This window comes from Hyaena hyaena, unplaced genomic scaffold (assembly GCF_003009895.1).
Source record: "Hyaena hyaena isolate Hyena2069 unplaced genomic scaffold, ASM300989v1 scaffold_1069, whole genome shotgun sequence".
In the NCBI taxonomy this organism is placed as follows: Eukaryota; Metazoa; Chordata; class Mammalia; order Carnivora; family Hyaenidae; genus Hyaena; species Hyaena hyaena.
This window is the reverse complement of record NW_024081703.1, coordinates 138,189-162,503: the sequence shown is the minus strand read 5'-3', so window position 1 is coordinate 162,503 and position 24,315 is coordinate 138,189.

Genomic DNA, 24,315 nt, shown 5'->3' with positions numbered 1-24,315 from the left:
TGCAGACTGAAAAGGAGACAGAGAATCCCAAGCAGGCTCTTAGGGTCAGTGAGCAGAGTCCAACTCAGGGCTTGATCTCATGAATCTTGAGATCCTACCTGAGCTGAAACCAAGAGTCGGAGGCTTAACTGACTAAGCTACCTAGGCATCCCTGTCCTCTTTTTTTTTTTAATTAAATTAATCATTTATCTATATTTTTATGTATCGATTTAGTTATTTTATTTGAGAGAGAAAGAGAGAGAGCACACTACCCAGGCACCCTTGCTCTCTTCAAAAAGAAGAAGGAGGAAGGGGAGGGGGAGATGGGATGGGGGAAGGGGAAGAAGAGGAAGAAAGGGAAAGCTCTAGCTGGGAAGAAGGGCAGAGGGAGAATCTTAAGCAGGTTCCATGTTTAGTTCAGAGATGGACACTGCTCCATCTCACAATCTGGGATCATGATCTGACCCAAAATCAAGAGTTGGATTCTTAATTGACCGAACCACCAGAGCACCTCTGTCTTGCTTTACCTTTTATCTCATATCACCATTCTCAGTCTCTGTTGTTTCCTTCTCTTCTCCCTAATCCTTGAATACTGTACTTGTCTAGTACAAGAAAGACATGTTACTCTTTCTCCGTCTAAGTCACTAGTTTGGTGATCTCATCAAGTCTTAACAATTTAAGTGACATGTTGATTTTTACATTAATAACTTCATCCCCAACTATTATCCTGACCTCCATACTCATATAACCATTAAAAATTTTTATACTATTACATGCTGAGATCTCTGGATTTAAAAAAAATAATAACTCTTATGATAATGTGGAGGATTGATTAGAAAATTCTTCCTGGAGGTAAAGCAATATATGTGATATTACTGTAGAGCAAAAGGGGTACAGTTTGAGACTGCTAAATCTAAAATATGTGCAGACTAGTTTAGGAAAGGAGGTGTTATGAATGAGACAGAAGTCAAGGTGAGAGTGAGACTTCTCTTTTGGTTGACTTTTAATATGTTCTCAGACAACCAAAGGGGAAAAAAGAGAAAGAGAGAAAGAGAGAGAGAGAGAGAGAGGGGGAAACCAAAAACAAGCTGATGGTTACCCAAAGGGAGGTGCATGAAGGGATAGGTTAAATAGGTGATGGGGATTAAGGCAGGCACTTGTGATAAGCACTGGGTGTTGAGTGGAAGCACTGAACTATTTGTACACTTGAAGCTAATATTACATTGTATGTTAACAGGGTTATTAATAAAAACTTTAATAAAAGAATACCTCTGTGCAACAAGATATGAAGCTTGATTTGACACAGATGGTAAAGTGACCATAGATATTTTGAAAGGAAACACCCTATATGTATAAGAAAGTTTAGAGTTTAGAAAGAAGAGAGACTGAATCATCTAGGACTGACCTGGATGTGGCTTAATAGTGTTCTTGAGGATTTTCTTAATAAGAGAAAAAGTGGCCTACAAAGGAAAGGGAAACATTTACAAAGCAGTTTTAAGAAGATGAAGAACACGAGATTCAAAAGTACTTCAGTGTGTCCCTAAATGGCTTCAGTAAGAAGTCACAACTATTGGGACACCTGGGTGGCTCAATAGGTTGTGCATCAGACTTTGGCCCAGGTCTGATATCATGGTTCCTGGGATCGTTCTCTGTGCTGACAGCTCAGAGCCTGGAGCCTGCTTCGGATTCTGTGTCTCCCTCTTTCTGCCCCTCCCCTGCCCGTGCTTTGTCTCTTGCTGTCTCTCAAAAATAAATAAATATTAAGAAAAAAGAAGTCACAACTATTACATAACTTATTACAGAAAATATTTGAAGAGGTGCATTAGGCTCAGATAAAAACCAAAACCAAAACCAAAACCAAACAGACTTCTCTATTTGCTGTTTTTTTTTTTTTTTTTCACCAGACAAATTCTATTTTAATCAGAATTGGTGATGCTGGTGATGCTGGTGTTAGAACCACTGAGATGCTACTGCATCAGACTAAAGAGTGTTTCTTTGTGCAATTGTAAGGTGGATTTGCTTGAGTAAAAAGAAAATGAGAAAGAAGGAGGGAGAAATTAATGATGTGGTAAATACAGAACAGCCTATATGGGGATGCAAACAAAACTTCCCAAAGAGCTGACAATGGGAAGTCCTGGATAAATCATAAACTGAAGTCAACTCTGAATAAATGTATAACTTCTTTACAAATAGTACCATGTTTGCAAAATAGCTTACTAAGAGTTGTTAGTACTAATATTTATAGAAAAAGAACATTCTGTAAAATGTCATTCCTATATTAACTATGTTACAGGTTTAAAATTAATTGATCCATGTAGAGATATAGTGACATTATAAATTTCAAGATTAAATAAATTGATCCATTTATGACTACAAGTATTTTAACACATTCAATGTATAAACCATTTCAAGCCTAAATTAAGTTTGTAAAGCATAATCATGAAAACGTATGCATTATATTCTGATTTCTTTGAAGTCTAGAGATATTATGGTCTAAATTACTTGAGAAATTAAGGGAAAACAGTTGATCATAGTTCTTATCTTTTATCATTAATTCTGAAGGACTTCTTAAAATTATTACAAAGGCTTTTCTGCATAAAATATTCATTTGCACATACCTCAGAGTATCTTATTGATAAAGTTTGACTTCTTAATTATGTAAAGAGACCAATTAAATATATTATTTGTTTGGATGTACTGTTGTCCTTGAGAATACTAAGGCTCTAATGGTAATGCAAAGACATTTCAAATTCTCATTTGGTAATTAGTACACAAATAATATAGCTACAAAGATGCAAGAAGCATACAAATATTTTTCTTCTATTTGAGACTAAAATGTAGCCATAGTGCTTTGTTACTCTTGAATATTTTAAGTGCACATATTCTACAAGCCACAACCCTATCCTACATGAGAGTGTAAACATAAATATCAGTTAATTGAGATTGATGCTTTACTATTATTTAATGCATAAACCTTGTTCAAGTTCTAGTAATTTATTTTATGTCAAAATGATCCGATTCAGTATCATGTCAAGATTTTGTTCTCTTGTACATTTAATATTCTTCACTCTGGAAGTTTCTCAAATCTTCTGTTTACCTTCAAATATTCTGTAAAATATCCCTTAATTTGGATATGTATAACATTCTTTAAGTTCAGAATCAAGTTATGAAATTTTGCTCAGAAATTACTCACAGAAGTAATGCTGTATTCTTTTCATTGCATTTTACTGGATTTCTCCCATCAATCTTGATGTCAATTTTGACACTTGATTAAGTGACATCTACTAGGTTTATGATTGCAAAATTGCGTTCTCCCTATTTTATTGAATACATTCTTTATAGGAAGATACTTGAAGGCTATGTAATATTTTGTTCTTCATCAAATATATACACAGTAGTTTTAGTATTCATTCACAAATATTTTCTGAATTAATCATTACTCTGAAGTTTGCCAATGATAACTTTAAAATTTCACTCTTCCATCTATATATCTTAATTGGCATTTCCTTGTTTATGTATCCTTTTACTTCTGTTTATCAGTATAAAGACACAGACTTCAATTTAATGCAAAGGGTTACAATCTGTGACAATCATTATTTAATTTGATATTCAAATTGTCCCAGTTTTGGTCAGTGGGAGTTCTTTCAAATGGCTTCTGATCCTTTAGATATTTCCCCATCTTAATTTGAGCATTTCCTTAATTGTAAGTACAAGATGTTCCAGGTTTATTTTATACTTTCTCTGTCCCAACCCAATAACTAGCCATCTCTCCAAGGAGCCCTGGTACCTTATTGCGATGAACAGTATTTAGAATCCCAGATTTGTGCATTTAGAATGTGCTCTATACTTGCAATGCTACTTATCCTAGGCCTTCTTAGTGGACATTGTTTTCTGACTAATATTTTTAGGAAGTAACTATCTTTTTTGCTCATGTTTCCTTCTCAAGTAATATCTTCCTAATTGGCTCATATAAGTTTTTACTTATCAATGGAAAGACATTTGTCTATATGCATAATAGTTACAAATTTTTCACTCATATTTAATATTCCACACTGTGTTTTTAAATAATTTATTTTAACTTCATGAAAGTAATTTGATCAATCATGAAAATATAAGGTGTTTACCTATTTTTCCTTATGAAATTTTAAGTTATTTTTAGTTACTGGGCATAAACAATCTTTCTCTCTTTTAATACTCTGCCTACAATATTCAATTTGTATTATGTTAAAATAGTTAACATTCTTTAATTTAGTTGTTCTAGTTTTTCACAGCCCTTATGTTCTTAAGGGGTGTAAAGATATGACTTTTGGAGCAAAATAGTCTATATTTTTTCCAACATGTGATTTATTGATTTTACATTATACTTATCTAACCCATTCTTAGTTACTTTTACCAATACCAGATTTGACCTTATTTTTTATAACATATAGATCTCAGTGTATTTTATCTCTTATTATTTCTATTATTCTATATTTTTGTCTTTTTATAAAGTTTTATTGTATTTATTTGAAAGAGATAGATAGTGTGAGTGGGGGCGGGGCAGAGAGAGGGAGAGAGAGAACCCCAAGCAGGCTCTGTGCTGCCAGTGCAGAGCCTGACATGGGGCTTGAACTCATGAAATCATGAGACCATGACCTGAGGTGAAACCAAGAGTTGGAACTAAAAAAACTGAGCTACCAAGGCACCTTTCTTTATTTTTGTCTTGATTTAATTTCTTTTCTATTTTTCTTTCATCCATATTAAATTTTACAAATTTTTCCCACTACTAGCTAACTGAATGCCACTATTACTAAGTTTAGAAGTGATGAAATATATTATTTTAGTAACAGGTTATTTACTATTATTGGCCAATTGTTTTACATTATAGCAGAGCCAACTGACAGAAGAAATGTAATATTATTTTACTCCTCTCCAACCAGTGGTTAATTTTATTCATTTGTGCATTTTGTTCTTTCGTTTTAGTCTACCTTTTAAAAAGATTTTATTTAAATTCCAGTTACTTAACATACACTGTTACATGATACTTTCAGGTATACAATTTACTACTTCAACGCTTACACAGAACACTCAATGGTCATCAAAAGTCCCCATCACCTATTTAACTCATCTGGTTAAAACAGATTAAAAACCATTTAACCACCCCTCTGATAACCATCAGTTTGTTCTCAATAGTTAAGAGTCTGTTCCTTGGTTTATCTCTCTTTTTTTTCCCCATGCTCATTTGTTTTGTTTCTTAAATTCCACATTTGAGTGATATGTTATTTGTCTTTCTCTATTTCATTTAGCATAATACTCTCTAGCTCCATCCACATCTCTGAAAATGGCCCGATTTAATTCTTTTGAGGGCCAAATAATATTCCAATGTGTGTGTGTGTGTGTGTGTGTGTGTGTATATATATATATATAGTATAGATAGTATAGTATAGTATAGAAGACATTATTATAGCATATATATATAAGAGGTGATATTCATTCATAAGTTGGTGGACAGAATGTTGATGCATATTCCCTCTAAACCTTCTTTGTTGAGGGTTTGTATTATGAATGGATGTTGTACTTTCTCAAATAAATTTTCAGCATCTGTTGAAACGATCATATGGTTCTTACTCTTTCTTTGATTAATATGGTGTATAATGTTGATTGATTTGCAAATATTGAACCACTCTTGCATCCTAGGAATAAATCCCACTTGATCATAGTACATGATATTTTTAATGTATTGCTGGATTCAGTTCTCTAGTATTCAGTTTGTTGAGAATTTTTGCATCCATGTTCATCATGGATATTGGCCTATAGTTCTCTTTTTTAGTGAAGTTTTTAATCTGGTTTTGGTATCAAGGTAATGTTGGCCTCATAGAATGAATTTGGAAGTTTTCCTTCCTTTTGTATTTTTTGGAATAGTTTGAGAAGAATAGGTATTAGTTCTTTAAATGTTTGGCAGAATTTGCCTGTGAAGCCATCTGGTTCTGGACTTTTGTAGGAGATTATGGATTACTGAATCAATCCCTTTGCTGGTTATCAATCTGTTTAATTTTTCTACTTTTTCATGGTAGTTTGTATGTTTCTAGAGATTTATCCATTTCTTCCCGGTTCTCCTATTTGTTTGCATATAGTTTTTCATAATATATTTTTTATGATTGTTTATATTTCTCTGATGTTGTTATTTCTCCACTCCTATTTGGGATTTTATTCATTTGGGTCCTTTCTGGCTACAGGTTTATCAATTTTATTAATTTCTTTAAAGAACCAGTTCCTGGTTTCAGTGATCTCTTTTACTGTTTTTTGTTTGTTAGTTTCTATATCCTTTGTTTCTCTTGTAATCTTTATTATTGTCTTCCTTCTCCTGGCTTTAGGCTTTGTTTGTTGCTTTTTTTCTAGGTCTGTTAGGTGTAAGATTAGGTTGTTTAAATTTGATTTTTTTCTTGCTTCTTTAGGTAGACATATATTGTTATGAATGTCCCTCTTAGGGCTGCTTTTGCTGCATCCCAAGGATTGTTTTTTCATTTGTGTCCACCTGTTTATTTTTTTCTTCTTCTTTGATTTCCTGGTTGACCCACTCATTGTTTAGTATCATGTTGTTTGACGACCATGTATTCGTGGTCTTTATAAATTTTTTTCTTGTGGTTTACTTCAAGTTTCATGGTGTTGTGGTCGGAAAAGCTGCATGGTATGATCTCAATCTTTATAGTATTCATTGAGGCCTAATTTGTGACCTAATATGTGATCTATTTTGCAGACTGTTCATGTTCGTTTGAAAAGAATGTGTATTCTGCTGTTTTAAGAAAGAATGTTCTGGACATATCTGTTAAGTCTACCTTGTCCAGTGTGTCATTCAAAGTTATTGTTGTTCTCATTGAGTTTTGGTTTTGGTGATCTGTCCATTGATGTAAGTGGGGTGCTAAAGTCCTCTATTATTTTATTATCAATTACATCCTTTATGTTTGTTATTGATTGTTTTATATATTTGGGTGCTTCATGGTGGGTACATAAATATTTTTAATTGTTAGATCTTCAAGCTGGATTGTTTCTTTTATTATGATAAAATAATCTTCATCTCTTGTTACAGTCTTTGTTTTAGTCTAGTTTGTCCAATATAAATACTACTCTACCCTTCTTTTGACATCTACGTGAATGATAAATGTTTCTCCTTCTCCTCACTTTCACTCTGCAGGTGACTTATGTCTAAAATGCCTCATTTGTAGAAAGTACATAAATGGGTATTATTTTTTAATCCATTCTGAAACCCTATGTCTGTTGAATGGAACATTTAGTCCATTTACATTCAAAGTAATTATTGATAGATATATCTGGTACAATTTTATAACTTGTTTTGTTATTTTTTCTGGAGATTTTCTTTGCTCCTTTTTGTCTTTGTCACTTTTGGTCTCTGTTTTGCACTCAAAGAGTCTTCTTTAATATTTATTTCAGGGCTGTCTTAGTGCTCACAAACTCCTTTAGTTTTGTCTGGGAAACTCTTTATCTCTCCTGTTCTGAATGAGAGCCTTGCTGGGTAGAGTATTCTTGGCTGCATATTTTTCCCATTCAGCACTTTATATATATCATGCCACTCTCTTCTGGCTTGTGAAATTTCTGTTGAGAAATATATAGCTAGATTAATAGGTCTTCATTAGTAAGTAAAGTCTTCTTTAATCCTTCTGATTTTAAGATTTTTTCTTTATCATTATACTTCAAAATTTAATTACAATATATCTTAGTATTGATCTGCTTTCGTTGATTTTGATGGGAGTTCTCTGTGCCTTCTGGATCTAGCTATCTGTTTGTTTCCTCAGATTAGGGACATTTTCAGCTATTAGTTTCTGAAATAAATTTTCTGCCCCCTTTTTTTCCTCTCTTCTTCTGGGACTCCTATAATGGGAACATTATTATGTTAGATGGAGTCACTGAGTTCTCTACATCTATTCTCATGATCCACAATTATTCTTTTTCTATTTTGTTCAACGTCATTATTTTCCATTATTTTCTTCTTTTCTTTTCTTAAGTAGGCCTCACACCCAGCACGGAGCCCAGTGTGGGGTTTGAACTCATGACCCTGAGTCAAGATGTGAGCTGGGGTGCCTGGGTGGCTCAGGTGGTTTAGTGTCTGACTTCAGATCAGGTGATGATTTCGCAGTTTGTGACACCTCAGAGCCTGGAGCCTGCTTTGGATTCTCCTTCTCTCTCTGCCCCTCCCTTAATCACATTCTGTCTCTCTCCCTCTCAAATATAAATAAACTTAAAAATTTTTTTAAAAAGACAAGCTGAGATCAAGACTCAGATGATTAACTTACTAGCCACCTAGGTGTCCCCATTATTTTGTTTTGGTTTCACTAATTCATTCCTTTGCTTCTTCTAGTCCTTTGTTCATTGCATCAAGCCTGTTTCCAATCTCAATTATTGTATTATTAATTTCTGATCCGTTTTTAACCTTTTATCTCTGTGGTAATGATCTCCTTGATGTCTTCCATTCTTTTCTCAAACCCAATGAGTATCCTTATGATTGTAGCTTTAGAGTCTCCATCAAGAAGGTTACTTAAATGTGTTGCATGTAGATCTCTGGACATGGCCTTGTCTTGTTCTTTCATTTGGCATGAATTCCTCCTACTTGACATTGTATCTAAGTCTCTGCCTTCTTATGTATTTTAGAAAAGCCAGTTATGTCTCCTGCTGCCGAAGGTAACAGCTTTATGAAGAAGAAGTCATATAGTGTCCAGGGCCTGGCACTTGAGGGAGCATCTCTGTTATGTGCTTGGTGTGCTCTGCTATTGTATTTTGGCTGCTCTATTCTTTAGACCAGTCATCTTCAAAGGCTCTCTTGGTCTAAAGTGGGCAGGTTTTGGTCCTTGGCCAGAATGTAGTCCTTGGTCAGAGTTTTAACTAGGTGTGCTCTGGTCTATGTGTTAAATGAGACCTGATACTACTTCCACTATAACTGAAGCCCTGGATAACTCTCTCATTGGGAGACACGGTATAGGCAGGGGTTTCTGCTAATGGGCCTTCCACATCGTGCCTGATTTGACTGAGAAGGGCAGTCCTGACAGCACTGGAGCATTTGACTTGGTATAAAACCTAAGCAGCTATGTTGCCACTGTGTTGCTTCACATACATTTATGTGTTTATGCTGAATGGTGGGAAAGGGAAATGATGCTGGCCAGCTCCCAGGGAGGCATCTCCATGAATGTTGCCTTTCAGGGAAGTACTCCAAGAGGAGGAAATTATCTCCCCACAGTGCATCCCAGGAGTTTGTCAGATCTCTGTTTCATGTTGTCTGCCTCCATGTTGTTTACAGTAGCAGGGCAGTGACTCTTCTCCAGTAGCAGGGCAGTGACCTGAGGGTTCTATCTGCGTCTCTTCCTGACCTTTACAATTCCAGGCTTTAAATCCTGCTGGTTGTAAGAACTCACAAAAATTAGCCCCTGTCATTTTCCCAGCCAATGGTTCTGGGTAAAGATTCTTGTGTTGTTGTGCCCAATTCACGAGTCCCCTGAGACCCCCAAGGAGCCAACACCAATGCAAGTACAAAAGGGTCTTTATTACAAGCTGCAGCAGGGGCTCACCTGCCTACCAGTGTAGTGGCAGAAGGTGAAGCCCCGAACAATAAAGAGTAGGGTTTTTATGGGGTCAGGGACGGGGGTGTTACAGTGTACAAGTTGTACTTATAACATCATCATATAAGCACCAATTACAATTGTACAGCACCCATGGTAACAGCTTTGACCATTCAGTATCTGTGAGGTGTCCATTACTTTTGGTGGGACCCAATCATGACTTTTGAGGATCCTTTGAAAATGACCAATTACGAGGTGAGTTCAAAGGGCCCACGTGGGGGTTCAGGCAAGCAGTGAGAAATCGGCTAGTTTGTACAGAATAACTGTCTACAGTTCCCAGCCTTGACTCAGACCACAGGAATGTTTTTTGATTAGCTGATCTGAGGGTGGTCCAAGGATGGCTTTAGCCTTGAGCAATCTGAGGAACTGGGGCTACGTGCAGCCCGAGGTTGCTCTTAATGGAGGCCTCAATCTCAAAATGACATTACTTAGGCTCTTCATTCTCCCCTTATCTTGTGTATTTGAAGGCCCAATCATGGGTCTTCTGTTGGATTCCAATCATTAGGGTGGTGGTACTGGGACCTAAGTATTACAGGTTGTATTGCCCCGAGACGTTCTTGCATGAAGGCAAGCAATCTTATTTAAATGACAAATCTCAGATGGACATTGTTATGCAATTGACAAGGAAATTCAGTTATTTTTGTGACATATAATAACTTTATACTAAAACATTAAAACTTAAGGATTTGCATATATATTTGGGCAGATATAGCATTTACCCATGCAATACAACCGAAGGTTTATTGTTGTACATAGTGTTTTTCCAAGTAAGTTACCATTTCAAATAAAAGGGCCCAATAGGCCAAAAGGCCTTTTTTATTATTTAAATCCTGGGAAGTTTGTTAAAACTTCAGGAAGTTATAAAGTGTATCCTAAATAGGATTACAGATCATTAAAACCTTTTTTTTTTAATTTAACCAAAGTGGCAATAAAAGATCTTAAAGGCGAATGTAGAAAAACCTAGCTCCTTTAACATTGAGAAGTTTTAATTATGTTTCTTGGCAGTAAAAGGAGAAAACCTTTGTTTACATTGTCTTATCAAGAGCAGATTTACAATCCAAGAAAACTTTGTGTTTTGACCAGAGAGAAAAGCAGAGTTTTAACTTTATACCAATGTATTTTTTAAATTCCATTTATCTCAACCTTAGTTTATCCTGAGTACGCATAGAATAATTTTTAAAGATTTCCCTTCATGGACCTTCTACACCTTCCTTTGCTTTTAAACTTTGTCTCTAAACCATTTTTCTCTAAACAACCAGTCTTATTTAGGGCAAAATTACTTTCTTTTACTCTCAATAAAAATGTATTTCTATTTCTTACATCTTTTTTATGTATCTCTTAGTTTCCTACATACAAGATTGCTTTCCTTATTTTCCATCAGTTTTAAGTACACTTAGCAGAATTTTAACTTAGAAAACCTTAGTCTCCAATTGACAACTTAGTAACAATTGAGACCTTGCATTTCTAGAATTATTCTAATCTTGCCATTACATATATGTGGTAACTATATACCTACGGCTAGGTAGTGGTTTGTCAACCATGAGGGTTGGTTTTATGTGTCAACTGGATCCTGAGGCTACACAGATATTCCCTGTTGAAGACTGAATAGAAGAAAAAGGCTGGCCCTCCCTTGTATAAGAGGGAATTCCTTCTTCCTAAATGCTTTGAGCTAGGACACTGGTCTTTTCTGTCTTTTGGACTTGAACTGAAACATCTCATCTTATTGGGTCTTCATCCTAAAGGGTTCCATTGATACTGGAATTTACATCATTGTCCTTTCTGGTTCTCAGGCTTTTGGGCTCAGTGTGAAAGAATACATCCATTATCCTAAGCCTTCAGATCTTCAAACTCCTCATCCTCCATAATAGCATGAGTCAGTTCCTTGAAATAAGTCTCTTTGTATAGATTCATAAATATGTACATATTTATATATACTTACAAATATGTATCTATAGTATATATTATATATGTAATATATAACATATTATAATAAATGTAATTACATAAATGTAATTACATGTAATATATAACACTATACACAATCATAATTATGACACAATATTGTCATATCACACACACACACACACACATATATATATACATATATACAAGAGAACCTTAAAAAGTCAACCATTATCTATTTTTTTTAGAATTCCGTAAAAATTTGTCTCAATTTACTTCTGGGATATAGTTCTCTAGAAGAAAAGTCATATTCCAATCTGATTTACTTTATCCCATAGGTAATATAGGTAATATGAAGTCTGTAAGAATATTTTTGTCATTGTTTAATGACATAAGAAAAATACATATTTTCATAGCAAAACAATTAGCCTGACTTTATCCTCATCATTTATAGAGAAAAGCATTGTGCATATATTAGTATTTTAAAAGCACACTCTGAAATTAGAACAACAGAGCCTTGAATTTACCTGTTAGGATTGAGAGAATTTGAACATATATATTATGTTTAAAAAATGGGAGTGATATTAAAGACAGATTTGAGGAAAGTGTAAGGATAAGAATGAGGTCTGGTAAGGAATGGCACAAAGAGTAATTTCGGGAGTAATATAAAAACATAAATGAAAATTTCCTTAAATTACTTGTTATATAGCATGAACACCCCTATGTATCCATGAAAAATCTTCAAAATATCCACATTTATCACTAATATTTTAGAGAGTTGATTATCTTTTTATATATAAGTACTGAGTTCACCTTTCAGGTTAGCATCAAGAAAAACTAGCATCAAGAAAAAACTACCCATCCATGATGGGTAATCATATATGAGTCAGAATACAGTGAAAATTTCTAATTTTCCTGTTAATTGATTGATTAATTTGTTTTTGATGTTTATTTTTAAAAGAGAGAGATAGTTGGGGGAAGGGGCAGAGAGAAAAGGAGACAGAATCTGAAGCAGGCCCCAGGTTCACTGAGCTGTCAGCACAGAGCCCGATGCAGGGCTCAAACTCAGGAACCGTAAGATCATGACCTGAGCTGAAGTCGGACACTTAACCAACTGAGCCACCCAGGCATCCCTCTTGTTAAGATATTTTTAAAACAGATATCCAAATAGTTCACATTTTTTCTATTCTCTTGCTGTAGGCTACATAACAGCTCCAAAATCCTAATCCTGGATTCTGTGAATCGCTTTATATAACAAAAGGGACCTTGACAATATAATTAAGGATCTTGAGATGGAAGGATTATCTCTGTTTACTTTGGTAGAACATAAAGGTAATGACAGAAGTCCTCATGAGAGGGATATAGAGGGAAGTTGGACAACAGGAAAGAAGGCAAGGTGAAGACAGAAGCAGGGATTGGAATGATGTAGCTACAAGTTAAGGAACACCATGTTCCATCAGGAGCTGGAAGAGCCAAAGGGCAGATTGTGCCCTGGAGCCTCAAGCAGGAATCAGCACTTTTGGCACTTTAGTTTTAGTCCTGCAAGACCAATTTTGGACTTATGGCCCCTAGAATAATAAATGATTGCCAGAAATGGCAAAATTAGAGAGATGTAATTCTAGGTAGAAGAAAAACAGATATATGGAGCACAAATTGGAAATGAACCCAGCATGTTGTAGGAATAATAAATATGTAGACATGGCTGGAGAATATTGGATGAGTAGGCGAATAGAGCAGAATATAGTATGGATGTTAGATAGGGACCAGTTAGAACAGTTAGAGTTAGAGGTCTAACTGACCAATTAGAGTTAGAAATTTAGATGCTTTTCTTTAGCAAATAGAATGCTACTGAAAGTTGTGAAAAAGAGACAAAACAGGATCCCTCTCTCCGGATCCTCGCCAACACCTGTTGTTTCTTGTGTTCTTAATTTTAGCCATTCTGATTATCAGAGAGTCTGTAGAAAGATTAAATTGACTCCTCCTTAATTCTAGGCTTGTCTCTCACCTCCTGTGTACTCTTAGGAATTTAACAAATTCTGAGTTTCAGTTGTTTCCTACGAAATGGTAGTAATGACAGAATTTTTCAGTTAGTAAAAAACTATCATGTGATAATGTACACAAAACACATAGCACACAGGCTCACACAAAACAAGTACATAATAAATAATGTTTTTTAGTAGTAGTGGTTTGGTAGTGGTAGTGGTAGTGTAGTAGTAGTAGTAGTAGTAGTAGTAGTAGTAGTAGTAGTGATAGTACTAGTTATAGCAGTAGAAATAGCATAAGTCAAGCTATACCATCATGCTTTTGATTATGAAATGCTTCAGGACAGTCTGCATGCAAGTATGCACTATTTGTTTTATACTCTTAAAAATACATTAAAAAAACACTTTCCACATTAAGAGTTTTACTAATAATTGTGGCATAACTTTGTCTGACTCCAGTCTAACTCAATACTGGTTTTCATCCCCAAAATGAAAGAAGTAATTGAGAGGGGCTTAAGCTTACTTTCTATTTGTAGTCTTACATACATTGAAGTAGCTTGGAATAAAGAAAAGACATTACAATTTGCATTCAGATTAACATGATTAATAAGCAAAATTTAAGTTTACCAACACCTGAGGGTGCCTGCATGGTTCCGTGTGTTAAACCACCAACTCTTGGTTTTGGCTCAGGTCATGATCTCACAGTTCATGGGATTAAGCCTCACCTTGGGCTCCATGCTCTTAGCATGGAGACTGCTTAGGATTCTCTCTCTCTCTCTCTCTCTCTCTCTGCCCCCCCCCACTTTCAAAATAAATAAATAAACTTAAAAAAAAGTCTACCAACACCTCAATTCCCTCATCCGTAAAGTGGTAATAATACTACCTCTGTTGTCTGGGGTTAAATGTGGTATAATTTAAAGTTCCTTGAACATTGCTTGGCATATAGAAGATACTCAATAAATAAATTTTTTATTATCTTATTCAAAACCTCACTTCTATCTGCTACTTTTATTGGAACTGCTAAAATTACTCTTAAATCAAAATGACTATGTGTTCCATATCTATTTTTCCTAAAGGGTGAAGTGTGTATTGATCATTCATTTTAGGTCACTCTTTCACATGTCTTGGACATTTTGCATTGAAATAATCTCAGAAATATGTGCATTTTATTCTAGATATCTGAAAATCATATCAGATGCTTTATTTTTTGGAGTTTGGATTAATCTTAGTTGAACTAGTAATCACTTACTCCTTTGCTGGGCAAGTAGCTTCCTGATTTTCTGTTTTTCTTGCACCTCTAAAGAAACTGCCTAAGCAGATAATAATAAAAATGATGATCTAGTCAAAACCATTTTAAAATGTAACTTGTGTTCTTTTCATTTTCATGCATGTTTTTCATATTCAGTTTTCCTCCCTTCTTTAGTTTCTCACACTTTCTCCCATTTAGTTACTTTAATTGTTTTTCTTTCTTTAAGAGTTCATTCGTATGGTTAATATTTGGCCAAAAATGACTATAATTCACACAAATTCTTATAGCTATGTTCCTCTCGTGTTTTTTTTCTCCTGTAATATATACTGCTTGTCTTGTATACAGCTCATACTCTCAAACTCTTTCTATCTCTGCCACCTGTTTCCTGTTGAAGTTTTCTTATTAAGACCATGAGAAAAACTTGTTGCTCATGCAAAGCTGGCTGTATTAAAATTTCAAGGCAGAGTACAATCTTTTCAGAGCTTCAGGAATGTCTCAGAGGGGAAGTCTGGAGGAATTAGTGATATTTGGAAAAAATGGACAATTTGCTAGAAAAAATTGGTGAATTCATCCTTGGAACATGAATCTATGTAATGTTAGAGTTAACTCAGCCTATGCTCTTATCCTAGAAAATATGGCCTTAACAAATTACTGTTAAAATTTTTGGAACTCAAGTTAATTAGCATGGCACTGTTTGCTCAGTTTATTTCTTTTGTGAATCATGATATATTTGCTTTCCAAATATTGGCTTTTGTTCTATTTCTCACTCCTTCTCCCATACTCCTTCCTCTTCTTTCTCCTCTGTGAGAGAGAAAAATACCACCACTTAGTAGTTGGGGAAATATAATCAAAGTCATGTCTTTGCTAGTAAGCAATAGAAATAAATCTGAAACATGACTCCAATCGAATACTCTTTTAGCCATTGCTAGTAACATTCCTAAATATGCTAGAAAATATATTTTTAAATGATCTACCATTTAGATATGTATGCTTTTAGTATAAGAGGTGATGAAAATTAAGACCAAATTAAATGACTGACTATATATTATAGAAAAATTATCTGGGACTCTTATGATATTGCATAGCCAATACATAATTTTTTCATGACTGATTTTTCAGTGTTAAAATGCAGACCCTAATGGTGTACTTTTAGTAAAAGTTCTAAAGAGTTCCCTCACTAGTGTAGTTGTTACTTTATTTCAAATCATGTAAGTTGTGAAAAGAAAGGAAGTTTGTGTTGTTATAGCTTTCAGATGGAATTACAGGACTCTCCTTTATAGGAATAGATATCATTTATTTGAGAAATATCACCCATGAAGTTAAAGTACAGGAAGAAATGACAGAGAATTGGATTAGAGATGAGCAGATAAGTTTTCCCCACTCCCTTGATGTTCCTGGAAGCCTCACGGTAAGTGCACAAAATATTAGCTCAAAATATACAAACTCCTGGGATTGAAATAATGTCCCTTTTATGCACCAACATAAAAGACAACAACAAATTTTAACATTAAAAGCAAAAGAAACTCTTTTCTGTCTGAAAGCATTAAAGGTTTCTGATTTTTTATTAGATAACTATGTGACTTCACTTCATGAGAGATATGTAAAATAAATAAATAATTTATACACTATAAAATAAAGACTAATTTGATGAATATAAATAAGGTAAGATAATTTACTCAGATGTTACTTTGCATTTAATCTTTTAGAGTTTCTCTTCCAACAAGTTAGACATAACGTTGCATGTATTTGTCTGAGAGAATTTTGCTCTCCTAGTATCAGAAGCTGGTTCAAGTCAATGATTTTTCCTGTGATTTGTAAAAACTTAAAATGACTAAACTAAATATGCTAGAAACCTCAAAGAGTAAAAGCAAAATAAGGAGTGCTTTTTAGAAGAGCAGGGATGGAGAGACAAAGATTCTCCAATCTTGAAAGAGATCCTTGAAGAATGGGAACCAGCTAAGCAGTCAATATTGTCCTCAGTACAGCTGTATGAGTGCTGCCTCAGGAAGGTGGGACCATAAGCACTGAAGTATCTGATTTTGCCTATGTTCCCTGGCTCCAAGTCTGGTGTGAGAGACTGAGAATCACTAAATCTCAAGGCATTCTCAGATTAACCAGGTAGCCAATCAGTACTTTAACAGTGTGTGACAATCTGCAACTTCCAAATGACTCTGCAGGAAGGAGAACCTGATAATCTAAGACTATATTTTTCATTAGTCAGCAAGGATGAAGAAAAATTACACTCAAAGTTGAATTAGGTGTAATATCTCTCTATAAAGTGATAAACTACAAATATTTACACAAGACATGATATTGTTACCTTCTGGGAAGAATGAACTCAGATACATGTAGAGAACCACAGATCTACAGGCAAATTTAGAAGAAATGTTTAAATTTTATAAATTGTGAATAAAAATTCTAATATGTCTTATGCTATGGAATATTGTTTCAATTCCATTGAAAGTAAAACACACACCTACACAAATAGTGGTTCTTTGTAGTCTTAATGGCTGTGTAAGTCTGCCTTGAAGAGGGAATTATAAGTACCATGAGAAACACCAAAACCATTTCAATGGGTTTAGTAAAAGGGTTAATTTATTGGCCACCAAGACTTAAAATTAAACCTGGTGTTACCATTTCAATAGAGAGCTAAAACACACTGAGAATGATAGAAGTACACTGGTAATTTTAAATGTATTACAAATCCACAAACCCTTAATTTTCTCTCTCTTTTATTCCTCCATAATTTCTAATGAAATTCCAAAGTGGCAACAACAAAAAATCACCTCCCATTAGTAGAAATAATAAACAATAAAGAAAATGTCATAAGACTAATAAAAACACACTATTATATTATGATCAATTACTGATCCCACTAAGAAATCCATGTTGCAAAATTTCTCCAAAGAACAGAAAAGCAGCTCTATTAAGACTGGACTACAATCAGTATTGGAGAAAATCTTTGGGTTGCTACCTAAGCCAAGAGTACAAAACAGACAAACAAATACAAAAAACAGGTTGTTCATCCTTTAAGATACTAAGGCCACAATATTACCTATTAGTACTATATGGGGAGAAATATTAAAGGCAATTCTTGCTACATTTTTACCTTTCTTTAGATCATTAGAAGGTATAGCAGGTAATCACATAGTATATAAAATAAACACTATAAAATACCATATATGTTGTCCATTTACAATCTTTATGTATACAAACGTTCTTAATACCTATTTTTATCATTGCTGTCCTGTATGCCCAGATGAGGTTCTGGACAGAGCTGATTATTATTATTTACTATAGATATCAAATATGTGGTTTCCCAATCTTATCCCTAGGGTGATAAAGAGAGCACATGAGGTCTGTAGGCAAGGAACGCTGGGGAAAAAAAATCAAAATCTAGGTGTTTATATACATTAAATATAATGTATTTATATAATATAAAAATATTACATAAATATGTTTGTATGGGTATTAAAACCTCTGCTCCTTGGAAAGAATCTCAGGTTCTTATTCTAACCCTTTGTAACATAAATAAATTTCTCCAGGAGACAGATAAGCTCAGTGTCTCCTGTTCTACAACCCAGGGAAGAGGTAGGTCTCCAAAATCACTCCTATCTACCCAGAAATGTAAACTAATACCCCTGGAGTTAGGTCAATCTCTCTGGAGTTTTCTCATTAGGTATACATGGAATTTTAAATTAACTTCTAAAGTTCGCTCTTTTTAGTCCAGGTCCTAAGTTTCACTTAGTTTCACTAATATTTGTTTAAAGAGTTCTAGCTATGCAGAAACACACAAAAAATGATTTCTCTACAACCCACAGGTTCATATTCACCTGGTCCCTCATGAGCTCTTTTAACTCTGTATAAGAATTATTTTTATTGGTCCAATAGCATTAATCCAAATTTTTGGCAAACTGAAAAAAATGTAAGGTTTGCTTCCTAGTAAAGCATGGTAAAATCTGAGTAAACAGATAATAACATAAATCCAAAAGACAAAGAGAAATGAGAAAAAACAGAAATATCAATACATTTTTTGAAAGTGAAATGCAAATGGAGGAGTGGTAACTGACTAGAAAAGCTATGCATTGAAGAAAATCAGGCTTATGTAGCTGGCAGAAGACTGAAACACTCATGAAGTGGTATAAAAGAAAATGATGGCACTAAGCATTTAAAATTAAAATACTGGTTCAAAAGACATTTGATAAAAATAGATTATCTAGTCACTAGTTCTAGCCTGAGGAGGGAAGTAATGACCATTCACTAATCCCAGAAAATGGTAGACATTTAAATTTTTTTTTTACATTTATTTAGTTTTGGGAGACAGAAAGAGAGAGAGAGAAACAGAGCATGAGTGGGGAAGGGCCAGAGAGAGAGGGAGACACAGAATCCAAAGCAACCTCCAGGCTCCGAGCTGTCAGCACAGGGCCTGATGCAGGGCTCAAACTCACAAACTGTGAGATCATGACCTGGGCCAAAGTCGGATGCTTAACCAACTGAGCCTCCGAAGCACCCCAATGATAGACATTTTCAAACTCTAAAGACACTGGAGCAAAAGACTGGCATTCTACTTAGGTTCCAGTGTAAAGAATAATAGTGGGATCAAGTGTGCAGTCAATATGTGGATATTAAACAATGATACCCTGAAGATTTTTAAAAACCTGCCTCTACACTCCACTCTACTATCCAGATAAGAGAAGCTAATCTTACTTATTAAATGTAAATAGTCTCAAACAAAACCCATTTATCTTGTCAATAAATCTTGCTAATTCCCTAATTTCTTTTAGTTTTATTTTACACTCTTCAATATTATTAGACAGTATTTTGCCAATATTTTAGGAAAGAGAGAGAGAGAGAGAGAGAGAGAGAAAGTTAACTGAGAAGAAACTAAGAAAGCATACAAAAAAGATGTGTTTTTTTTTAAAACCTCCCAATATACTTTCCAAATTTTGTTTATTTGTTTATTTATTTGACAAACATGTCGCTTATTCTGTGGCAGGCACTGCTCTAAAGGTTTTAAAAATGTTAAGTCAAATAAGTAAGAGAAGATCCTGTATGTATAAAACAGGAGGAGTATACTACAAAAAGAACATTCATGTTACACTAATGAGCTCATGAAAAACAGTGTGTAAGTTTCATATTGCTACTGTAACATTACCACAAGTTAGGTAACTTAAAGCAATGTAAATTTATTAGCTTACAGTTCTGGATATCAGAATCCTAAAATGGGTTTCCCTGAGCTAAAACCAAGGTATTAACAAAAGTTGTGTTTCTTTTTGAGGCTCCAAAGGAAAATTTTTTCCTTTATTTTCCAGCTTGTAGGGGCTACCAGACTGCTTGGCTCATGGCTCTTTCCTTCTTTAAAGTTAGCAGTCATACTACTCTTGTCACATCTCCTTCTCTGACTTTGACTCTGACTCTTCTGCGTCCTTCTTTCACTTGTAAGTACCCTTGTGATCATGGTATGTTCACCCAGATAATTCAGGACAATCTCCCTACTTCATGATCCTTAATATACTCACAACTACAAAGGCTCTTTGCCTTAAAAGGTAACATATTCACAGGTTCTAAGGGCTAAAATGTGGGTATTTTGGGTGGAGGAGGTGAGGGTGGGAAGGCATTATTCTGCCTACCACACATGGTCAGTTTTTGAAGTGATCAGAGAGATATGATAGTTTGCTTAAAAAGGGAAATATATAAACATATTATATAATATTATATATATGTAGTGTTTAGTAGGTGATTCCTCTCTCATTCATTTTATTCCTTCATAAAGTAATTAAGTACCTATATAACAAGATAACTATGGAAAAAATTTAATAGGTCAAGCCATGGGGACCATATCAGACTACATTATAATTATTTAATAGGGATGTGGGGTAAGATAGTAAATATACCTGCCACCAATTGTTCTGAACAATGCTTGCCTTTAGAAATGGAGTACATTTGGGATTAAGAGAGAGAGAAATTTCCTCATGGTAATTTCTAAATAGAATGTCTTCAGGGAAACGTTACTTGAGGCAGAGTATGGGGAAGCTCTGAAAAGGAGAATAATGAGGTCTGAGGAAGGGTTGTCCATTGGTCAGTAGTTCCAGAGATGTGGTCTCTAGGTCAGAGAATGGCCAGAACACTATAGGAGGAGTCACTTAATAGTAGAAGTGCAAGATGAATAGAAAATTCACCAGCCAATCATGTAATCATTCTTTGTGTCCACAGAAAATACTTAGAGAAAGGACCTCTGGTGAAGAATATACTTCTGAGTATTAGGAATGGTAATCATAATCATTTCATTCAAATATTTCAAAATATGTGACTTGGAATAACATCTCTGGAGATACATTTATAAAGTATGAAAAATTTTTAGTGCAGTAGCCTATGACCCAGGATTTTTATCCTAAGTATGTTTACAATGGGAAGCCCATAGGAACTCTTGGTCAAGAATGTTCACTGCAGTACGGTACTCATAAGAAAACACTGGAAATATCCTAAATATCTACAAGAAGAGAAGAGATAAATACATTTTGGTATATTTTATCAATGAAAAATTACACAGTAATTAAAATGAATAAAAAATATGCAAACATGTATATGAATATATTTCAAAATATACTGAATAGTATATTAATAAATTATATGTAGTTTTATTTATTTATGGAAAATATTTTTAGCAATCCAAAAAGCACTACACTTTACTTTTAGAGCTATACCTTGTTGTCAATATATACCAAGAATATAAAAATCTGTACGGAATTCAATTTCCAAGTTCACAATAATGGCTATATATATGGAGAGAAAAAGAAATCTGGGCTTTTAATTGTATTAGTTATATTTTGTTATAATTTTTTAGTATACAAAGTAAAATGTACCTTAAAAAGTACACAGATCCTAAGTGGCCAACTCGAGAAACTTATGTAAATAGAATGCAACTATGTTATCATCACCCAGTTCTGGATATAGATCATCCAAACTTGGAAGCTATCTCATCTGTCCTGTCTTATCAGCTATTTCAATAGCAATATAGGAATACAGAAGACAATGGAGCAGTGTCTTCAAAATTCTCTTAAGATCATTTCAACCATTCTCCTTACTCACCACAAGTTTGTTTTGCCTGTTGTTGAACTTTATCTAAATGGCATCATAAACTATTTGCTCTATTGTGTTTAGCTTCTTTCACTAAATTTTATGAATGGTTTAGGAGATTTGTGCTTGCTATATTTAATAGAAGTACTTTGTTAATGTTCATTGTTTTATAGAATTTTAATCTACTGCAGATTAATATTCATATATTCATTCATGTATTAAATCATTGTATTGCCAATGGATACTTATATAAATTCCAGTCTATGTCTATTATGAATATGTTCCTAGGAATACTCATGTCTATATTTTTGGTGAACATAAATTCACATTTATTTTGATTATACATATGCAAGTTACATATACATACAGCAGTGAATTTCCTCATTGTAGGGTATATCTGTGTTGAGACTTTGTACATACTACAAGCTAAATTATTGTTACAATTTATTCCCCAATAGCAGACAATAAGAGTTTCAGTTGTTCTACAACTTCTCTAACACTTTGTATTATCCATCTTTTAAATTTTAATTATCAAGGAAGTCTTGAAAACTTAAAAATAGAAATACCAAGGATGTCTAGGTGGTTTAGTTGGTTAAGCATCTGCTTTGGCTCAGGTCATGATCTCACCATTTGTGAGTTTAAGCCTTGCATTGGGCTCTGTGCTGACAGCTCAGAGCCTGGAGCCTGCTTGGGATTGTTTCCCTCTCCCTCTGCCCCTTCCTGGCTTGCACCTGTCTTGTCTCTCTCTCAAAGACAAATAAACATTAGGGTGCCTGGGTGGCTCAGTCGGTTAAGTGACCGACTTCGGCTCAGGTCATGATCTCACGGTTCACGAGTTCAAGCCCTGTGTTGGGCTCTGTGCTCACAGCTAGCTCAGAGCCTGAAGGCTTGGATTCTGTGTCTCCCTCTCTGATCTTCCCTGCTCACACTGTCTGTCTCTCTCTCAGAAATAAATAAAATAAAATAAAATAAATAAATAAACATAAAAAAAAAAAAAAGAAATACCATATGATGTAATAATTCCACTCTTTGGTATTTACCCAAAGAAAACAAATCACTAATTCGAAAAAATAATGGCATTGTAGCTTTACTTTGTATTTCGCTAGTGAGTAAAGAGATTGAACATTTTAATAAGCTTACTATCAGAATGTTACCTTTGTGAAGAGCCTGCTCATCAACCATTATTCTGTATTATTATATTTTATTTTCAAAATAAATCTACCAGTTAGACAGAAAATTGTGATTCACTAATACTACTGGGAGAAAGTAGAATATTTGCTTAGCATTAGTTTTAGTTTTAGTCATGCTTAAAATGATTCATGTTACATAAAAAAAAGAAAAATATTACACAGGCAAATCAGAAATTAAAATGGAATCTGACAGAACCCTTCTGCTTCTAGACAAGATTGGATAGTAGGGACTAGATTTAATCTCCTGCCTGAAAATAAAAAAAAAAGACAGAAAGAAAAGAAGAGAAAAGAGAAGAGAAGAAAAGAAAAGAATTAAAAGGGTGTCTATTAAACTTTCCTCAATTACTCTGACTATTCCATTTATTTCCTGTAGGGAACATAGGCAAAGACTCTAGGCCATAAAAGAAACCAAACAGGCTTTTTCATGGTTGATATAAACCTTTATGGTTATTTAAATTTGATTTTTCTGATTAAAATAATCAAAACGATTTTTTGAAATTGTGTTTTCTCCAGGAAGAGAAAAAAAATATATATTTCAATGAAAGATTTGTCTCTGCTCTCTGTGAGCAGAGATTTCCAAATGTTTGGTGTTTTGCAAAACTTCTTTGGGTAAAGTGGAATCTGCCTACACAGTTCAATTGAAAAATTTCAAAATACTTCAAGGGATAAAGTTCAGTTATTTATATATAATGGAAAGTGAATGTGATGTAAAAGAAAGGATTGTAAGAGAAGAGCATGAGTCAAGCTCTTCCTTTTGAATATGGTATCATTAAAAATTCAAACTGAAGCATTTTACTAATTTTATTTAACCTTTTTAGCCACTGCAATTTTGTGTGTGGCAAGGGAGCTTTCTCATGGCAGAGAAAAGAAGTAGTTCACAGTAAATTTTACAAATTGCTTTAAAAAGGTCACTTACGTCTTTGTACTCTTTTAAATCTATACTCAGAAAAAGAATTGTCAGTCAATTTTTCTTAATTTCATTATAGCATGTAGATTTGAATTGTATGTATGTGATTTCTCTGTGTCTTAGAGTTTCTTTCAATTATTTTCTAAACTAAATTTTACATACCAAGTTCTCCATAAAATCTCTGACTGATTCTTTGCCAGTAATTCTTATTGATAAATTATAGCTATACATCCCTTCCAGGTTCTGTTATTGTAGAAAAATTTCTGTGCTTTAGGGAACTGTTACTGAGGGTTTAAAAGACATTCAGGGTAACACTCGAAGGGAAGGGAAGGGAAGGGAGGGGAGGGGAGGGGAGGGGAGGGGAGGGAAGGGAAGGGAAGGGAAGGGAAGGGAAGGGAAGGGAAGGTGTTTTTAATCCAGGCCT